Source organism: Manis pentadactyla, chromosome 3 (assembly GCF_030020395.1).
Source record: "Manis pentadactyla isolate mManPen7 chromosome 3, mManPen7.hap1, whole genome shotgun sequence".
In the NCBI taxonomy this organism is placed as follows: Eukaryota; Metazoa; Chordata; class Mammalia; order Pholidota; family Manidae; genus Manis; species Manis pentadactyla.
This window is the reverse complement of record NC_080021.1, coordinates 107,393,003-107,405,300: the sequence shown is the minus strand read 5'-3', so window position 1 is coordinate 107,405,300 and position 12,298 is coordinate 107,393,003.

Here is a 12,298-nt window from a genome sequence, read left to right as displayed (position 1 = left end):
AATTCTAGCCAAAATAATCAGGCAAAGAGAGGCAACAAAGAGCCAGGTAATTTGAATGACCCCGGGCAAGGTTCTGCGTCCTGGGGGTCACAGGCCAGGGAAGTCACACAAAAGTAGACAGGCGGTGAGTTTTTAAAGAAGGTAGGGAGAGGCAGAGCTTAGATTTACAGCGGTGCGAGGATTGGCTAGCCTAAGGCATATTTTTCAGGTTGGGAGGGGGCAGCAGCCGGGGACTTTGGCACGTCATCAGTGTCTGACGTGCTCACCTCTCTCCCCAGTGCCTTCAACCTTACATTTCAGCCTTTTGGTCATAATGGGTAACGATTTGATCTGGCTACTTCTGGCTGACAAGGGGCCCGTAGGGGGGGTGGTTCATAGCATGTAGCTACATTGCTCTGACTGCAAATATCTCACCCTGCTTTTTTTAGAGGCCCTCACTTCACTCTGTCCAAGCTCATGGTTTTTGTCTCATTTTATTTTCTATAGATAGAGACTCTAGCTGCTGGCAGGGAAAAGGGGCGATGACCACTCTGGCTGCTTCATGCTGAGAAGGGGTGCAGTAAAGGGTGCAGCTAGGTTTCTATCACTGGTCAGTTGAGAGGGCCTCAGAAAGTTGGCGCTTTTATTCTGGAAGGACAAATTTGATGAGATTAAGAATGCATGGCTGAATATGAGAACTAGAAATATGAAGAGTTTAATTGAGAATTATAGCCAGGTATTATGGGGAAACTAAAATTTTGCATTGAGTTTACATCTCAGTGATTAGTATTAGGATTTAGTATAGATAAGACAGCATTATTGAAACAATACTTTTCTCTAAAATCACCCTTATTTTTATTAAAAGTAGCTAGATTAAGAAAATAATTAATACTTGGCTTTATTATTTGCATAAGTGCAGTAAGAAGAGCAATTGATCACATAGGCTCTTTTAAATGTGCTTTGCTGGAACTTTTTGTAAGGAATTTCAGATTGAACTTTTAATGGCCTCTTGAGGCCAGACAGCCAAGCTAGATTTGCCATCAGGTTGTGCCTGCAGTACCTGTAGATTTGGGTGAATTTTTCTCTTCTTGAGGTTCTCAAGACATTCTTGAGGTTCCTGCACCTGCCAGGAAGTGACCTTCCTTACTCACCTGGTAAGGCTGCTGGGAACTCTGTAAGCAAGGTACCAGGCTAGATTTTCTAAGGGGCTTTGTTGGCTGTATAAAGTTAACCTTAGTTCCTTAAAGCTGTCTGTTCATATCTGAGTTTACACACGTGTCTCTCAGGTATGATGTTTCAGTCAAAGCTTTGGTAATATAACTAGTGTTTTTAATTGGTCCTCTTACAAGGAAAGCAGATTCTTATTGAACTTGTGCAGATAAACATACTGCCATGAAATATAAAAATAGTCACTGAGAGTTTTTAAATTCTAGAGGGATCAGGTAGAGAGAAAGATAAAGTTTCAATTCTGCTTATAAAGGCAGTCATTTACTAAACTGCTGTCAGCTTAAGAGAAAAAGCTTAAAACACTTTATCAACAACATTTGAAACAAAAAGTTACAAAATTATCTTTCTTAGTTTACTTAATTTAATGTAACTAATACTTGTTCTGTTGAAATTTAGTTTTTTACTGGTTTCGGAGTAATAAAACAGTGACTATAAATGACAAAAGACTTACAAATGACAATTGTTAAAGATTTGATTAGAGCTTACTGTAAGACAGCTGTCATAAGGAAATTTGGATATTTCTGTAACACAAAATATTCAGTAACTAAGTTTAGCATCATTCTCTGTGACAGTGCCTTCTAGGTAATTAAGCAGGTAAATAAGTCAAATTAGCTAAATATTTTCCTCAATGAGAAGAAATTCTTCTGACATGTCCTAGGGGCCCTTTGGAAAATGTCAGAGTGAACTAGAGGTAAAAAGCACTTTTTTGAATTTGATTTTGGGAAGCTGTTAAAACTTTTAAGGCACTTGCTAGGATTATAGGTTGTTATGAAGCAATACTTATCTATTTAACTAGAATGATAACAAAATAACTTAAAGGTAAATAAAGAAGGTTATACAGTTGTTAGCAAATTTTAGCTTTTAGTCTTTTTAATATTAAGATCTCATTTTCCTAAATATTCTGACAATTTATTGCAATGAGAAACTGCTTTGATGAAATAGAGAACTCATTGCAATCTTTTAAGATTAAGAGCAGATTAACAGATAAGAAAACTTTGTCTTTTTAACTGAAAACAAAATTTTAATTTTGCTGTGTACTTGATACTGAGATTTATTTGCTACACTTATTTAGTTTACTTATTTTTAACTATGCTAGATTATTTACAAGACCTTTACTGAATATTAGACAAAGCCAAGGCTTTAGGCATTTATTCTTAAAAGATTTAGCAGATAACATCAACTTAAATGACATTAGGTAAACTTAGGCAGTTAATAACAAGGACATGCCTGTCTCAGTTAAATTCAAATTAGCATTAATGCTTAACAATTTTTATCAGATTCCCTGGAAGTTTTAGAATGCCTAATTTTCACAAGTGCTTGTTTTTAAATTAATTTTTATTAATACTATTTGAAGGTAGGAAAATATTTCTTATTTACACATCTAGACACACAAACATACAAATTGAGACACGATGACTATAGTGAGCAACATTTTTTACATTAAAACATATACATGGATAGACAAACTGATATAAAGACTTGAGTTACTGATATCTAATTGCTTTGTTTTTCTTCAGCTTCATGTTTGTGGCTTCTGGAACTAGAGGGCAGGAAGAGCGTGTTCCAGTGGGGGAAGAGGGCGGTGAAGGCTGAAGGAGATGGGGAGGGGATGGTGCAGCCACCGGAAGAGGAAAGCAGGACAACAGCATGGTTGAGAATGTAGGACTTTAAGATGGTGGCGACACATGTGAAGACAAAGGACTTAAAGATGGTGATGGAGAGAGGGGGAGGGGATTGCAAGCTGAGGGAGGTGGGTGACTGAGGTTTTCTGGCAGATCAGAAAAGGAAGGACTGGGTAGAGTAAGAGGCTGACAATCTTCAACTGGAGATCGGGCCAGGAGAACCTGAGTCATTGAACAGTTAACATAAAGGTCTGGACAGGGGTGCAAAGTCCAAAAAGCCTGCACATATGGGATTTCACTCTACTCTCTACTCTAATGGCATAATTAGTTAAGTTGGTGAGGAGGCCAAAATCGAAAGTTCCCTCAGGGGGCCAGAGAGATTGGTTGTCCAAGGGATACTGAAGTCTGGCCTCAGAGCAAAGAAAGACTAGCTTCCATTGGTGAACTTCCTGGGACAAACATAGAGCAGCCAAATTAGAAATGAGACACTGCAGCAGGGTCTGAGCCTCCACTTTTGAGGGCTGGTTCCCCATGTTTGCGCCACTTCCCAACTAATCCCGCTGAGAGGAGCGCCCAGCATCCCAAGCGCACCAAGTCAGGGGAGACATCCTGGGAGCCTGGGTGAGGGACGTCTCCCCCACTGCAGGGCCAGGGGCAAGTATCCCAGATACTCGCAATGGATGGGCTGAATAGCCAGACCTGGACGTATGCACGATTTCTAGCGGACCAGGTGAAACAGAGTTAGGAAGGGAAGCAGACCAGGGGAAACTGAGGGATTCACCAGAAAATAGTCTACAAAGTGGAGAGCAGGCTGAGGTCCTGGGTAGGGGAAGGAGGGGGCGGGGCCACCAGTGGCTGGTTGGGGCCCCGCACTCATGCTCCTTCCCGGGATTTCAGTACCAAATGTAAGATAAATTCCAGCCGAAATAAGCAGGCAAAGAGAGGCAACAAAGGGCCAGGTAATTTATTTGAATGCCCCCGGGTGAGGTTCCGTGGCCTGGGGGTCACAGGCCGGGGAAGTCACGTGAAAGTAGACAGGCAGCGAGTTTTTAAAGAAGGTAGGGGGAGGCAGAGCTTAGATTTACAGCAGCATGAGGATTGGCTAGCTCAAGGCACATTTTTCAGGTTGGGAGGGGGCAGCAGCCGGGGACTTTGGCACATCATCAGTGTCTGACATGCTCACCCTCTCCCCAGTGCCTTCAACCTTACAGAAAGGGACTAGAGACTCAAGTTTGTAGTCCCAGTGACTCAGTGTTTAACCACAGGAAAGACTTGAAAAGCATGCTAATTGTATGGCCTTGTGCAAGGTATTTAAATTCTTAATGGTAGGAAAGAAAGACATGATGGGGATGTGGAGTCACAGAGTTTAGACAAAATAAGATTGACAGATTATTACTAATTCTTGAATCTGGGTTCCATGGGGTTTCTTTACACTATTTTCTTTATTCTTACCTATGTTTGAATATTTCCATAGTAAAATTTAAACAAAATTATCTGAGCCTCAGTTCATTCACCTAAAAAAATAACAGCATTCTTGTGAAGTTGTGGAAAGGATTAGAAATATGTGTAGCACAGGATACGGCATATGGTAAGGGCTGGGAAAACGGTAATTGTTATTTTTATTCCTCTTACCACTGATGAACAAAATTGTTGTATCAGTTTGAATCAACAACATCTAAATTCAGGCATCTTGTTCCACAGTCTATAACCTAATTTGATGAAGGTCTAGAAACCCTATTATATCAATGCTCCAGAAAAGGCTTCTAAAAATCTGATTGAAATGACCTAAACATGTAAAAGTTAAAAAATATACATTTCACTGGTGACCCCGGGGAGATTCAATTAGTAGAGAAGAGCCAAAACTCAGGAACAATCTGATCCCAAAAGCATCTTTCATCCAGGAAATGCATAGTAATCAAATTCCCTCTAACTTGAGTATCTGTGTGTCTGTCTGTCTCTTTCTCTCTTCATTCCCCCACCTCCAACTCCTCCACCCATTCTAATTTGGCTTCCACAACCAATCAAAACTACACTCCACCTCAGGTCACAAATGACATATCTGCCTATTAAATGTCAATAATAAAATATTTCAGTCTTAGGGTTGTTGAGGATAAAATGAGAGTTCCTGTGGCCAGGATTCTCATCTGGCCATGGTTGACTAGCTCACTGCACACCTGTGGGCAATACATGGCTGTTGAATCTATATAAAGAACTCCATCCAGTGCTCTGGGCGTGACATGGTGGCATGGCTGCAAGGCTGTAGGAGAGGAGAGCAGAGACTGGAATGGTGGCAGAGCCAAGGACAGAGGCCCAGGGGACGGCTGTGTGGGAAGACTGTGCAGAGAGGCCCAGAGGACAGCTGTGCGGACAGAGGGGCCCAGAGGCAGAGACTGGTTTGCTGCATACAGACTCACTGTGAGTGAATGGGATTCTAGTGACTGACCTGGCACCTGGAAATAAAGTTGGGTATAACCCTTTCACCCCAAAGAGCATTCTGCTGTCAATTTTCTTTGGTCACATTGAATCCATAGCAAACTTGCCTGGGGCTGAAACCCATTGGCAAGACAATTGGCATAGTCGTCAGGATTCCCTGTTGACCAAGGAAAAAGACAGGCTGCCCTTATGGGAGGGGTACTTCAGCAGGCTGCCCCTGTGAATGGGGAAACATCCCTGTGAATGGGATCATCCCCCAATGGGTATGTGGTCTGAGGTGGCTTGCCTCCTAGAGCACCGGCCGCACCCCAGGACTGGAGGAAAGTGGAGGTGACATCTGAGGCTGTAGGGGTGGCTCTTGATATAGTAAGCATATCCTTTGAAAAGCAGAGTACCCGTGAGGCAGCAGGGACTGTGGGTTGGCTGCATCTCACAGTCTTAAAAAGGTCTACAGAGGAGACCCAAGAAATGGCCGCACAAGAATGTGAGCTGCAAACTTCAGTAGATTCCCTGAGGAGGGAAATGGCATTGATGCAAGAGGCGGCACGAGAACATGAGCTGCAGACTTCTGTGGATGCCCTGAGGAGGGAAATGGTATTGATGCGAGAGGAGTTGGCGTGAGAACGCAAGCTGCAAATTTCTGTGGATTCCCTAAGGAAGGAGATGGCCTTGATGTGGGAGGAGGCAGCATGAGAGTGCCGGCAGCAAGGTGCCATGGGAGATAAGAGGACAGCACTGCCAGGTGTTCTGAAGGAGGAAGAGGCCATCAAGGAAAAAGACGAACTCCTGAGGGAAGCACAGGCAGAGGTGGCATGAGGACGTCAGCTGTGAAGCATTGAGGTGAAGGTAAGAGACCTTCTGAAGACTGAGCTGGTATTGTTGCAAGGCACTTTAGCAGAGAAGGCACTTGGAGTGGAGAGAAAGGTGCCATTAGCCCCAGAAATGGAGGAGCTGAGGAAGGATGAAGGGATAGTGCCTGAGGCACTGGCCCCTCCTGTATTGAAAGCACACACAGTGGTTGTAAAGAAAATAAAGACCCAGCAGCTGAAAGTTCCCCAGGGAGAGAAGCAGTCTCCTCCCCATGGAGCACTCTATGGTCCGCCCCTATACTCAGGCTGAGCCGGTGTCTGTGGGACTTAGGGGTGGATGGAATTGTTCTGTCAGGATCAGAGATGGGAAAGCTGGCTTCCCTGACAGTGCAGCCCGCCTTGAGGCAGCGATTACAAAATGCAAGGTGACATAAACAGTAGATGAAGCAATGAGAACCCAGAAAGAAATAAGACCTGTTACTCACAGGAGGAATTTGAGGTGCCCTGTGAGGGTTACCAGGACCCAGATGTGGGTTGATTTGATATGGGAAGGAGTAGATGGAAGGAAATTAGACAGGAAGCCAAATAGGATCTTACTGGAGTTATGGCAACAACTGAAACCAGAGCAGCAGTTTCAGCCATTAAGACCAAAGAGGCACAGGTCAGAGACAGAGCCATGAGTCCGGTCTGTGTGTCTGCAAGACTTTTTGCTCGAGAGGCTGGAGAACAATGTTGGAGCTTCCTTGCATGGGGACCATTGCAGAGGACTGAGGGCACATAGATTGAGAGGAGAGAATCCTGGAGGGGTCGAGTGTGGATAAAATGAGAGTTCCTGTGGCCAGGATTCTCACCTGGCCCTGTCTGACTAGCTCACTGCACACGTGTGGGCAATACATTACTATTGTCTCTATATAAAGAGCTCCACCCAGCACTCTGGGGCAACATAGTGGCATGGCTACAAGGCTGCAGGAGAGCTGAGCAAAGGCTGGAGTGGTGGCAGTGCCGAGGACAGAGGCCCAGAGGACAGCTGTGTGGGATGACTGTGCAGAGAGGCCCAGAGGACGGCTGTGTGGACAGAGGGGCCCAGAGGCAGAGACTGGCCTGCTGCATGCAGACTCACTCTGAGTGAATGGGATTCTAGTGACTGACCTGGCACCTGGAAATAAAGTTGGGTATAACCCTTTCACCCCAAAGAACATTCTGCTGTCAATTTTCTTTGGTCACATTGAATCCATAGCAAACTTGCCCAGGGCTGAAACCCATTGGCAAGACAGTTGTATTATTATATTTTGGAGCTCCATAAAATTCTCCCCTTTTTTAAACCATCCTTTCCTTGACATCACAGTATTCTGGTTATTTCTTCACATTCTGGCTTCACCTTTGTCGGCTTATCCAATCCTCATTGCATTTACATGTTGTAGCTTGGCTATGCTCAGTTCTACCCCATTCTTTCACTATTATATGCTCTTTTCCTAAATTCACTGGTATTTTCTAAATTGATATTTTTCACCCAAAACTCTTCTCTGAATTTCAAGTCCACATAACAAGTACCTACTTGACATTTCCCCTAAGATGGCACAAAGTTATTTTGCAATATATACAAAACTAAATTCATCATTTTGCCTCAACACAACTATCCTCCTGTGAACCTCACAAGACATCCAGTTCTACAAGTCAAAAAAAGTTTGCCAGACATCCCCTTTTTCATCGATTTCTTCATTTCATATACATATATGAATTACATCTATGTGTACTGCTAGTTTTGAATGCCTGTTTGAGGTTATGATAATTAAGTTCAAGTCAATCAGGAGACTGTGATCTGCTCTAGAAACATTCAGCTGCTCAGAGTAGGTAAAGAGGTTGAACAACTGAGTTTAACTGGGGTTGGGTTTTGCAAAGGGAGTATAAAAGAAGAAAGAGCAAGGGATTGGAAAATTGCCAGAGTGATTATAACGATGGGTCATGAAATATCTGTTGAGTAGCAAAGAAATTAATATAAAAGGGAGTCATCACTCCCATTGATAGAAATAATAGTGAGAACAGTGGATTAGAGGTCTCCATGGAGTCAAAGAAAGTTAATAGAACAGACTGGAGATCATAAATGGAATGCTTAGAATAATTGAGAGGCCAAATTTTGAGGAAATGGAAAAATATGTTAAAGTAATTGTTAATCATAGTACGAGAAAAGTATCACCAAATAGAATCCACTCATTTCTTTTCAGCACTGCATTCCTAGTTTGTGTTACCATGCATGGAAATGTCCAATAACACTCACACCAGCTTAATACAACACATATAATACTTTTTACATTTATTTCTAAGGGCAGGACCAGAGTTATTTCTCAAAGGCTTGTAATAGTTTTTTCCTTTTAAAAAAGAGCAAAAATAAATGTGTAGTTACTGAGGATAACATCAGTGTTGGCTCAAATCTTACATAAAAACAAATAAAATTAAAATGCACATTGCAGAGCAAATAGGTATAACATGAACATTAGTAAGTTCTACACATGTAGAAAGTTGAGAGATAAAAATATAAATTTATATATTATATTTCTATGGTAGCAGCTTAAAAGACAAATGTGGATAAACAAAATAATTCACAATATATTTTATTCTGCAGAAATATACATGGCATTGTAAAAGAACGATACCTCCTCAAAGTTAAAAAAAAAAAAAAGTGCAAGAATTCACATTCCTAGTAAATAGTCCACTACAGCATGGGAGATGTGGCTTACATCAGAAATAATTATGTGTATATTTTGTTTCTTTTTAACCAAAAAGATCTAAGTCTACAAGTGAATAAATCATGTAGTAGAAACTCAGTTGTGAAATTAGCCAAGACATTGTGGCATATTGTTTAGATATTCCAAGCACTTATAACTGTATTATTTCTTGTAGAGGGCTGCAATCATATTTTTATTTAAAAATATTTTAGAAATAGATGTTTCTGTTGTGTATAATGAACATTTCAAAACAATTTTTAAAAACCACAATGCTTCCCCATTACTTCTAAAGTGCATTTAGCTCTAATATGAATAGTTATATGATTCAGTTATGCAAAAGTATTTCATACACTTATCAAAATTTTCTAAATTAGTTTTATTAGACTGAATGTCAACAGAGCCGTGTAAATTACTCAGTTTAGCACATACCAAATCCAGCAGTATAAATGCAAGTATTTTTTATTAATGTTATAAACATTTAAGCCTATGATTTGCAGACAGGATTATTAGTTTTAAATGTATCCAAAAATGCTTTTAAGGGAAGAGGAATTATTTAGTTACCCTACAAGCATATTCTTTTAAGTAGAACCATCCTTTTAAACTGCAAGACCTGGGTGAGAAAATATGCCATACCAAATCCCACCAATACCAATAAACTCTTCAACTATAGGCTTTGCAATGTTTTAAAACTTTTTATTTCAGTGCAACTGTAAGAGACCAAGAGTATGTATGAAGCCTACAGATGTGAATACCATATCTTAACACTGCTTCCCCTGAAGTTGAATCACAATATCATCAGTGAGAGTGCATAGACTGATCTTTCCTCTTTTTAAGACTACATGAGAAAAGGCATTTTTCTAAGGTAACTGAAATCAAATCATAACATTTTTCAACTAACTCAACATCTCAAAATGCAACCTGGAGGTGAATCACACAACCACTGTAATGTCTATAGGCCTCATTTCTCAAGAATGTGGGTCAATTTAAAGAGAGTGTTATTTCAGATGTCAGGAGGACCATGCTTAAACAGAAAGGAAAGCCTTTAAAATGCAAATAATACTCTGTGAGATTTTTTTTAAGTGCTAGAAAGGAGGTTGGGGGAGGAAATTACCAAGATTATAGAAATTAGGAAATACTTGAACTTGTTTCTTTTTGGGTGTCAGCTGTTACTACTGCCACTGAAGATATAGTACCAAGTGCTCAAAAATTATTTTTAAAAATATATTCCAAATTTTTAAACAAAAAACTTAGAAGAAAAATTGTATTGCAAAAGTGGGAACCAATTTTTTCCTCCCTTTCCATCATTTCACTACTTGTTATCAGAGAACAAAGAGACGAAATTTAGATTTCAAACCAGTTAGGTTTTCCTCCCTACTCCCATTGCCAAGAATGTCATGGTGGCCTTGGCAGCTGTGTCCTGGGGAGGGCAGTTTATGGCAGGAAACTGATCAAGTGAAAGTAAAGAGTTATTTATGATTCTGGCCCACACCTTTGTCTCCAAACACCACAGAAATATTTTCATCAATTCTAGTCATATGATATTTAAGGAATGAAAAAGTAGATTTCCTAACTAGCTAGCATGCATGTACTATGGGGCTAGCAGGTCCTTACTACAAGACATTATCACTACATAACTATCACCAAGAGTTTTAATAATAAAAGGCTTTGACTAATTTATAATTTTAATTAAAGTTGAATTTCTTTAATTTTGTTCTTTTGAGATGTTCAAGCTAATTCTTCTAAATTTACACATAGAAGATATGAATAACTACTTTAAACATATTTGATTCACATTGAAGTCATACCTCATACTAATAGAGAATAGAGTCTCTTGATGGCTATACTGTGACATTAAAACAGATGTTTTAAAAGCAGTATTTCTCAGTGGAGATACTATTGATTTTTCAGGTAGAACAATCCTTCAAACCTGGGAGCATGAAATCTAGCTATGACATCAGTAGGGAAAATGGAAGTTCCCATAGCCAGGATTCTCACCTGACTCTAATCTACTTGCCCACTGCACCTGTGCAATGATGTAATTGGCCTACTGCTAGGCTAATGCTTACACACCTGTTGGCAGTGAGCCATTATTATCTGTGTTGCTATATAAGGAGCTCTGCCCAGTGCTCTCTCCTGGCTCCTAAAGGCAGAGATGGAGATGGAGGCTAAGGGAATTGTAGACTTGCTAGATGCAGATGTGATTCTAGCACTTGACCTGCCACTGTGAGAATAAAGTTTGGTATAAACCCTTTTACCCCAATGTTCTGTTGTCATTATTTGGTCTCACCAAATCCAGAGTGAACTTGCTGGGAGCTGAAATCCCCCTTCATCAAGACCACATTCCAGGACAATAAAAGGATAATATGGGAATCTTAAGAATAAAATGTCCACAAATTCAATAACCGAAATGGAATAGAACAGATCTTTGAAAGACACAATTTATTAAAACCCACACAAGGAGAAAAATATTTGAATCTGAAGGCCTGTATCTATTAAAGAAATTGAATTAATTATTAATAATCTTCCAAACAGAAAGTACCAAGCCAGAATATGTTCACAGTGAATTCTACCAAAGATTTAAGGAAAAAAACTTATACTAATACTCTATAATCACTTCCAGGAACCAAAAGCCGAGAGAGTACTTCCTAACTCATTCTATGAGGCCAGCATTTACCCAACACCAAAACCAGACAAAGACATTACAAGAGAAAAAAAAATTGAGACCTAAACACAGACGCAAAAATCTTCCACAAAATATTAGCAAATAAAATCCAAAAATGTACAAACTAAATTAAACAAGAAACCAAGTGGGATTTATGCTAGGTATGGAAGTCTCAATGAACATTCCAAAATCAATTAATATACAAGTAGATCAATCAATCAGAATAGAAAACCCAGAAATACACTCACACATGTAGAGTCACTTGATCTTTGACAAAGGAACAAAGGCAATTAAATGGAGAAAAGATAGTCTTTTCCACAAATGGTGTTGGAATAACTAAACATCCACATGAAAAAAACAATCTAACCCATACTGTCTTGCCAATATGTTGCAGCCCCATACAAGTTCACTATGGATTCAATGAGACTGAAAAATGACAATGGAATGTTCTTGGGGTGAAAGGGTTTATACCCAACTGTACTCACATGGTGGCAGGTCAATCACTAGAATCCCATCTCTGCCTCTGGGCCTCTCTACCCCTGCAGCCGTCTCAGTCTCTGTCCTCGGTGCTGCCACCACTCCAGTCTCATCTCTCTGACTCCTGCAACCTTGCAGCCTTGCCACCATGTTGCCCAGAGCACTGGGCAGAGCTCTTTAGAGTCAATAACAATGTATTGCCCAGACGTGTGTAGTGAGCTAGCCAACCAGAGCCAGGTGAGAATCCTGACCATAGGAACCTTCACCTTCTCCACACATACTCTACACCATTCAAAAAAAATAAGTCAAAATGGATCAAAGACCTAAACATAAAATGCAAAAATATAAAATTCCTAGAATAACATA